General features: G+C 36.7%; 1 pseudogene; it reads right to left on the bottom strand.

The window, feature by feature from the left end:
* Positions 1-1208: 1208 nt before the first annotated feature.
* Positions 1209-1970, bottom strand: LOC149494342 (secreted RxLR effector protein 161 pseudogene; annotated as a pseudogene).
* Between the last annotated feature and the right edge of the window lie 6946 nt (positions 1971-8916).

Here is an 8916-nt window from a genome sequence, read left to right as displayed (position 1 = left end):
ATAGTTCTTTTTTTTTATTACATTGGAAAATAACCTCCCAATTATTACAATTAATTTTAGTCATCGGTGCCACTAGTCCCCGTTAATGAGTCAGAATCATCATCGTCGCTTGAATTTTACTGGTCTTGAGTTCTCAACGCCGCTCTAATCCAATCGTCAACACACTCTTGCATTTCCACATTGCGATAATCTTGACCGTGTTGGATCTAAAATTTGTCCACCTGCACTAAAAGCTTGTTCCACTGCAACAGTAGAAATTGGACAAGCAAGAATATCTTTTGCAATTCAAGCTAAGACTGGAAAGCGATTTGCATGTTTTTTCCACCAACCCAAAATATCAAATTTTGTTAGGTCTTCATCCGCATCATCACCTAAAAACTCAAAATCCGTGCTAATATATGTCTCAATTTCTGTGTATGAATGTGGACCCTCCCTTGATTTTTTTGAAACATTTTGCATGAAGGTAAATTGTGTAGAATGAAATTTAGTGGATTGTGTAGTTTGTGGATCTGATACTTGAGGAAGGGGAGATACTAATTTAGAATACTCATCATACAATTGACGGACATACCTCAAAACATTATTAGTAAGAGAAAAATAATCTGCCTCAATATTAAAAGATCCATAATAAAGACGAAAAAATTCTTGTAATGCAACTAATTTAAATCTAGGACAAAGAAAAAATGCAACTAAATTTAAATCCGGAATTTCAGTATAATATTTTAACCATTTAGTTTTCATCATGAATATACATTCTTGTAAATCATCATCATTTTCATTTTCAATTATGGCACTACTTATGGCCAAACAATGAAATGGAAATAAATGGGAGGTAGGATAATAAACACCACTAAAAATTCTTGTACAATTTTCAAAAACTTGCAAAATATCTAATATTTTTTTACAAATAGTCCAATTGGTTGGATAAAGTTGAAAATGTGATGCATGCAATTGCATAAATGAAGAAAGAATATCTTTATATTCATAAGACTCATTTAACATTTTATAAGTTGAATTCCACCTTGTAGGAATTCTAGAGGTTTACACGTTTGAGAATTCTTTTTGTTGTGTTCTGTATTGTATTATAGGTACAATATATAGCAGTTTACATGTATATCTTTTAGTGACAGTTACAAATACAGCTAATATTAAATACAAATAAATTGTAAATATTATCTTAACTGATTACTCTATCAGGCCCCCTCAATTCAAGCTTGCGGAATGAAGCTTCGAATTGTCAAACTGTGCATTAAGGCATGATGTCGAATCCGAGGTAGAGGTTTTGTCAGAATGTCAGCTAGTTGATCTTTCGAACAAATAAATTGTACCTGTAATTCTCGCTTACTGAATTTGTCACGGACAAAATGAAAATCCACTTCTAAATGCTTAGTACGGGCATGAAATACAGGATTTGCTGACAAATACGTGGCACCAATGTTGTCACACCATAAATTCGGTGTGACCTTTGAACTATAACCAATATCTCGCATCAAAGCTTGGATCCATGACAATTCAGTAACGGCAAGTCCGATAGCCCTATATTCAGCTTCTGTGGATGATTTTGCCACAGTTTGTTGTTTCTTAGAGTTCCATGAAATGAGATTAGAACCCATAAAGATAGCATAACCGGTGGTAGACTTGCGATCATCTAAACTACTCGCCCAATCAGCGTCAGAATAAACATTCAAGTTGGTTGTCAAGGATTTGGTGAAAAATAAACCACACGTTGCAGTATCTTTCAAGTACCTTAAAATTCGCTTGACGGAAGACCAGTTAGCCTCGGTCGGTGCTTGAAGAAATTGTGACACTTTATGAACTGAATAACATACGTCAGGTCGTGTCAGATTTAGATACTGCAGGCCACCAACTATACTTCGATAGAGTGTAGGATCGGAAAAGGGAGTTTGTGGTGCATCCGTAGTCGATTCTTTTGTAGTGGCTGGTGAGGAAAGGCCCTTACAATTAGTCATACCAGCCTTAACAAGTAAGTCCTGTATGTACTTATTTTGAGTGAGTAAAAGGCCATTATTCGTCTAACTCGCCTCCATCCCAAGAAAATACTCAAGTGTTCCCAAATCTTTTAGCATAAATTCGGACTGCAGAGATGCAATTATGGTTTGCAACGTTGATTCATGTGTACCTGTCAAAATAATGTCATCAACGTATACAAGAGCAAATATTGTGACATTATTATGAACATAATGGAAAAGAGACGGATCAGCAGGCGACATTTGGAAACCAAGTTGCAGCAATGCAGTGTATAATTTTTTATACCACTGACGAGGCGCCTGACGAAGACCATAAAGCGATCTCCGTAATCGACAAACAAAATCAGGCTTAGCATGATCTTGAAATCCCGGTGGTTGTTCCATAAACACTTCATCATCCAAGTCACCATGAAGAAAAGCATTAGAAACGTCAAGCTGTTTAAGAGACCAACCATTCGAAATAGCTAATGACAATATAATTCGTATGGTAGTTGGTTTTACCACTGGGGAAAAGGTTTCAAAGTAATCAATGCCGGGTCTTTGGTGAAACCCTTTTGCCACAAGTCGTGCTTTATAGCGATCAATGCTTCCATCTGACTTTTGTTTAATACGGAATACCCATTTGCAGCCAACAATGTTCTGAGCACGATGTCTAGGTACCAATTCCCAAGTTCCTGTTTTGATTAAAGCATTAAGTTCTTGAGTCATGGCCTCCCTCCAATTGGAATCCTTGATTGCTTGTGTGTAGCAAGTGGGAACAGTAGAAGAGAGAACAGCATTGTGAGATTGCGGTGACCATGGTGTTTTTGGTTTCACGCTTCCTGTTTGTTGGCGAGTAACCATGGGATGAGTTTTCTGAGGTGGTAACGGTTCTGCAGGCAACAATTGATGTACTGAGTCTGGTCTTAAATCTCGATCAGTGTCAATGAGGGGTTGGGTTGATGAGGGAGTGGTTGAACCGACGGAAATTGGAGATAAGGAAGGCTGGTTTGACTCGGGTGAGGTTGGAATGACATTATTTAATGAAACGATGCGGCTAGGGAGTGTGTTTGGTTCATGTAATGAAACGATGGGTTGGGAGGAAATGGGCTGGGCTTCGGATTGTTGGTGATGACCAAATTCGTGGCTGATGTTGCTGGAGATGTCATTTTGTGTAGGTAGTATAGGCAAAGGTGGGCGATGTGGTGAGTGTCCAAGTAGACCATTCTCAGAGGCATGATTGTAAGTAAGTGGCGGTAAAGGTATGGAAGTAGGACTGGGTTCAGTTGCTGATAGAGTGCAATTATCATCCAATTTCTGAAACGGAAACACCTGTTCATAAAACATAACATGACGTGAGATGTAAATGCGGAAAGTAGACAAATCAAGACATGAATATCCTTTATGAAGCTTACTATAACCTAGAAAGACACAACGGGTAGACTTTGGTGCAAGTTTATGGGACGAATATGGCTTAAGCCAGGGATAACACAAAGAGCCAAAAACACGTAATTCATCATAATTGGGTTTTTCATGAAACAATGTCTCAAACGGAGTAGAATGAAAAATTAAATTAGATGGCAATCTATTAATAGTATAAGCAGCAGTTGCAAAAGCATAGGTCCAGTATTTGGATGGAACAGAGGCATGATGTAATAATGCTCGACCTAGTTCAACAATGTGCCTATGTTTGCGCTCAGCACAACCATTTTGTTCGGGCGTATAAGGATAAGAAACACGTTGAGTGATTCCATTGTCTCGAAGATATGTCGTTAAAGATTGAAATTCGCCCCCCCAATCGGATTGAAAATTTTTAATGGATACCCCAAAGTATTTCTCAACAAAATTGCGAAATTGTATGAACACAGGGAAGACATCAGATTTTTGTTTGAGAAAATAAATCCAACTGTACTTGCTGAAGTGATCAAAGAAAATAACGTAATACCGAAAACCATCAACAGACAGAACGGGTGCAGGACCCCATACATCAGAGCATATCAATTCAAGAGGCTATTTAGCACGATAATTAGAATCAAAGAATGGGAGTTTATGTGATTTGCTCACATTACAAGCATGACAAAAATCAAATGACTTATTAGAATCAAAAGAAATATTATTAGTACGAAGAACATTCTTAACAACTCTAACATGTGCATGACCAAGGCGTTCATGCCATAACGAAACACTTGCAGGAAAAGCTTTGGGTGAAAAAGACCGAACCGGCTGCATCGGAAAAGAATACAGTCCATTCTTACTCTGGCCTTGGTAGAGCACCTGCCTCGTGGGGATATCCTTCACAAGATAAGATTTAGGAAAGAATTCAACAGAAACGTTATTTTGTGTAGTAAAGGCAGATACAGATAACAAATTATTAGTAACAGAGGGAGAATAAAGAACATCATTAAAAACATAAGAATGACCATTAACAGACTGAACAGAAGACCCACGAGAGAAAAGAGGAAGTGTTTTACCATCAGCAATAGTGAGTGTGGTATGATCGGCAACAGGAACAGGATTGACAAGATGCTCCGGTTTAGAAACGAGATGATAATTCGCTCCGGAATCAACAGTCCAGGCTGATGGAGAGGAAGAGTCGGTTGTGGCAATATGAGCTTGAGGTGAGAAGCGAGGTGAAGGACACTGACGAGATATATGACCATAACCATTACAATTGTAGCACTGTAGATTTGCCGAATGAAGTGGAGTATGAGTATGTCCACGACTAGCAGTTGAATACTGCGGAGTTCCACTACCACCACGTGGAGACGGCCCATATTTTCCACGACCACCACTACCACGGCCGCGATGAGATCGCCCTCCACCACGACCAGAAGCAATATAATGAGCTGTTGGTGGTATCGCAGATGAGATGTGTAAACTATCAAATTGAAGTTGAGTTTCTTCACTTAACAAAAGGGCATGTAACTCAGCAAGAGATATTGGTGCATTCCTAGCATCAATTGCACGCGTGAATGGGCGATAATCTGGCCCTAATCCAGCAAGAACATCACAAACTAGTGCTTCCTCAGGAATTGCGTGCTGCAAAGCAGCAAGTTGATCAAAGATAGATTGAGCTTTCTGCATGTAAACGTCAATGCAATCAGACCCTTTAGATAGATGTTTCAATGATTTCCGTAATTGGTGGACTTTTGTTTGAGAGCCTTTCGAATAAACCGTAGCAAGCTTATCCCACGCCTCCTTAGCAGAAGTACAACACACAATCTGATTTAAGAGGGATTCAGAAACGGAACAATTAATCCAGCTTCTGACTATTTGATCTTGACAAAACCAATCATTATACGCTGAGTTGGGTTCACCATTGTCAAGCGACTGAGAAGGTGCAGGCTTAGATCCATCGATATAACCAGCAAGTCGATACCCATACAAAAGGGGAAGAACTTGGGATTTCCACAGCAAATAATTAGCTGAGGTCAATTTCACAGAGATGAACTGAGTTATATTGGGAGCTTGGACAGAAGAAAAAGAAGCAGGTGCAGAAACAGTAGAGGTGAGAGAAGAAGAAACGACAGCGGGCTCTGTCCCCATACTTTTTTTTTTTTTTTTTTGAATAAAGATGAAGAACGAATACAGAATTGCAGAAGAAAAGATGAGAAGATGCCGTGTAGCCTTAGAGCTCTGATACCATCTAGAGGTTTACACGTTTGAGAATTCTTTTTGTTGTGTTCTGTATTGTATTATAGGTACAATATATAGCAGTTTACATGTATATCTTTTAGTGACAGTTACAAATACAGCTAATATTAAATACAAATAAATTGTAAATATTATCTTAACTGATTACTCTATCAGGAATATCTCTTGAAAATTTTTTATATTTTTTTCCCATAGAGTGACAAAAATTTTTAAATTCTTTTCTAACATATCCATGTGTCCATAAATGATTTAAAGCATTTTTTATTGGACGTAAAAATACATTTAATGTTGTTAATGCATCTTGAACACATAAATTTAAAATATGACATGCACATCTAGTGTGAAAAAACTGTCCACCAAATTTAGGTTGACAAAGAGTTTTTAATTCATTTATTGATGCGGTATTTGCACTGGCATTATCAAAACCAATTGTAAAAATTTTTTTAGTCAAACCATATTCTTCTAAAATAATATTTAACATGGTAAAAATATTATGTGCGGTGTGAAAGTCATCAAAAACTCTAAGTGCAATAATTCTTTTTTCAAGTTTCCATTCATTATCAATCCAATGGGATGTAACACCCATATAAGAATGAATTTGCCAAGCATCACACCAAATATCACAACAAATGGCAATTTTACCATTAAAATTTGCAAATAAATTTTTTAAAATTTCTTTTTCTTTTAAATAAATAGATAAAATAGTCCTTTTAAGTGTATTCCTAGGTATCTTTTTTGCTAAAGGATTTAATGCTTTTTTACAATAGTTATTAAATCCAATTTTTTCCAAATGAAAAAGATAATCGTTCCATACAAACCATTTTAGCCATTTCAATTTTATTAGTTTCATCACTATATTTAAATAAAGGAGTGTTAGGATCACCATACCTTGATGACGATAATTGAGTTTGAGTTACATCCATTCCTACCTCACTTGGATGATGTGATTTTAAATGCCAATTGAGAGTGCCATATCCTCCTCCAAGCTTGAATGCATATTCTTTTTTACAATAATTATATCGAACCGCATTGATTTCTCCATTATCTTGAACAATTTTTGCAAAGTGCTTCTTGAAAATATCTGATTTTGGTAGTTTACCTATTGAAATATTAGGAGATATTGCTTCTTGTGGTGAAAAATCAATCAATGGATCATTTGAATCAATTTCTTCCACGCTTTGAGCAACTCGCTTTCCCTTGGAGCTTTGTGAATTGTGTGCCATAATTTTAAATGGAATTATGGAAAAAAAATGAATAAATGGAATATGAAATTAATGGAATTTAGAATTGGATGTATGAAAATAAAGCAATATTAAGAAGAGGAAAGATAGAATATAATTGGTTGTGAAAAAAAAAATAATCAACTCATCATATTTATACATATTTTTCATTTATGTAGTTTCCCAAATTGTCCCTTATAATAGAAAAAAAACAATTATATTTTTGGATAATTTAGTAAATTATAATAAATAAATAAATAATTGATTAAATTATAATAAAACAATTATAGTCGTTTGAACTTTGAACTTTGTGTAAATTGTATAGTTCATTTGTAAAAAAAAAAAAAAAATAGGTATTTGTAAAAAAAAAGTTCAAACGGCTAATTAAGTGAAATGATGAGCTTTCAAAAAAAAAAAAAAGTGAAATGATGATGCTTTTTTTCGCTCCTAAACCTTTTTTTTCTACCAATTAAGTGAAATGATGATGTTTTTTTTTCAATACTTTTTATAAATTAAGTATTATTGCAACAAATAATTTTGTTTGTGAATCCGGTTAGAACCGAACAGAAACCGCCGGTTCCGGGCCGGTTCAGGTTCATTTTTTAACATTTACATGAACCTTAACCGGCCCTTGAACCGTCGGTTCCGGTTCAAAATTTTGAACCGCCGGTTTCGGTCTGGTTTCGGTTCATCTACAGTACGGTTCAGTTCCGGTTAGAACCGAACCGGTGGCCATGCCTAACATAAATTACAATTATTTCATGTCATTATTGCAACTACAATAATAATAATAATAATAATAATAATAATAATAATAATATCTAAATAAACTGAAATCCACAAAAAAAAGGCAAAATACAGTTATGACGGAGAGGAGATGAGAAGGCGTACCTGACCAGCAGCGAACGAAGAGGAAGGAGATGGCGAGACCCCGATTCTCCGGTGACCGATGCTGCAACGGACAATAATGAATCTGCTAGAAATGCTGCTGCAATGGAGAGGAGAAGGAGAAGAGAAGATGCGCTATGCTCGTGCAGCACGAGCAAGGGCTTATGAAGCCCTATTGTCGGTCGCGAATAATTAAAAAATCGATCGCAATATTTAATCCTCCGATGTCGTTTTGATGTCAGACAAATTGCGACCGACTTGCGACCATACATGTCGGCCGCAAAACTATCGATCGCAAATCGGTCACTAATCTCTTGCAAACAGGAAACTAAATTTGGCACTGAAATGCAGCGCACAATGTTGCGACAGAATTTTCAATGTTCGCAAATCCGTCGCCAATTAGTCGTAATTCGATCACAAAATGGAAACCAAACTGGCAGAAATTATTAACGCTAGTTTTAGCGACGGATGAGTTTTCGATCACAAATTTTATCGCCATGTGGTCCAAATCGGTTGGTGGATATTCAATCTCCCAATCATCATAATTGGTCGCAATTGCATCGCAATTTTGCAACCGAATTGCTTCGGTCGCAAAAATCGGTCGCAAAATCGCATTTTTTTGTAGTGTCAAGACTTAAAACAGGGGAATATGATTGTGGCGGAATATGAAGTAAAGTTTAATCAGCTGTCCCGATATGGACCATTCCTGTCTCTACTCAAAGAGACAAATGTCGACGGTTTGAGGAAGGACTAAACTTGGCTATAAAAAAGAAGTTGATTGCAGCTGATTTGAGAAGATATTTTGAGCTGAGATCTTCTGCCATTAGAGCTGAGAAACTAAGGAAGGAGGATCAAGAGCAAAGAAATAAGAGGCCAAGCGCATTTGTGTCTGAGCCTAGCCGAAAGTTTAGTAAGTATAGAGGAAACCCACTGTAACTCAATCTAATGTTAGAGGTGGATATTCGGGTTTTAGAAGTAGAGTCCCAATGCACCAATTTACCCAAGAAGAAGCCAAGTACCAGCACAAACCTCAGAACAAAGGATAAATTGTGTGCATTGTGGTAAGCAACACATTGTTGAGTATCGCAGGGTTACTAGTGCTTGTTATAGATGTGGGTCATTAGATCATATAATTAGAGACTTCCTTGAGGCATCTGGATTTTCAAAAATGGGAAGAGGTATAGTTT

The sequence above is a fragment of the Jatropha curcas genome, chromosome 8, assembly GCF_041381405.1.
Source record: "Jatropha curcas cultivar XTBG-Jc1 chromosome 8, XTBG_Jcur_1.0, whole genome shotgun sequence".
Taxonomy (NCBI): Eukaryota; Viridiplantae; Streptophyta; class Magnoliopsida; order Malpighiales; family Euphorbiaceae; genus Jatropha; species Jatropha curcas.
This window is presented reverse-complemented; position numbering and strand designations above follow the sequence as displayed.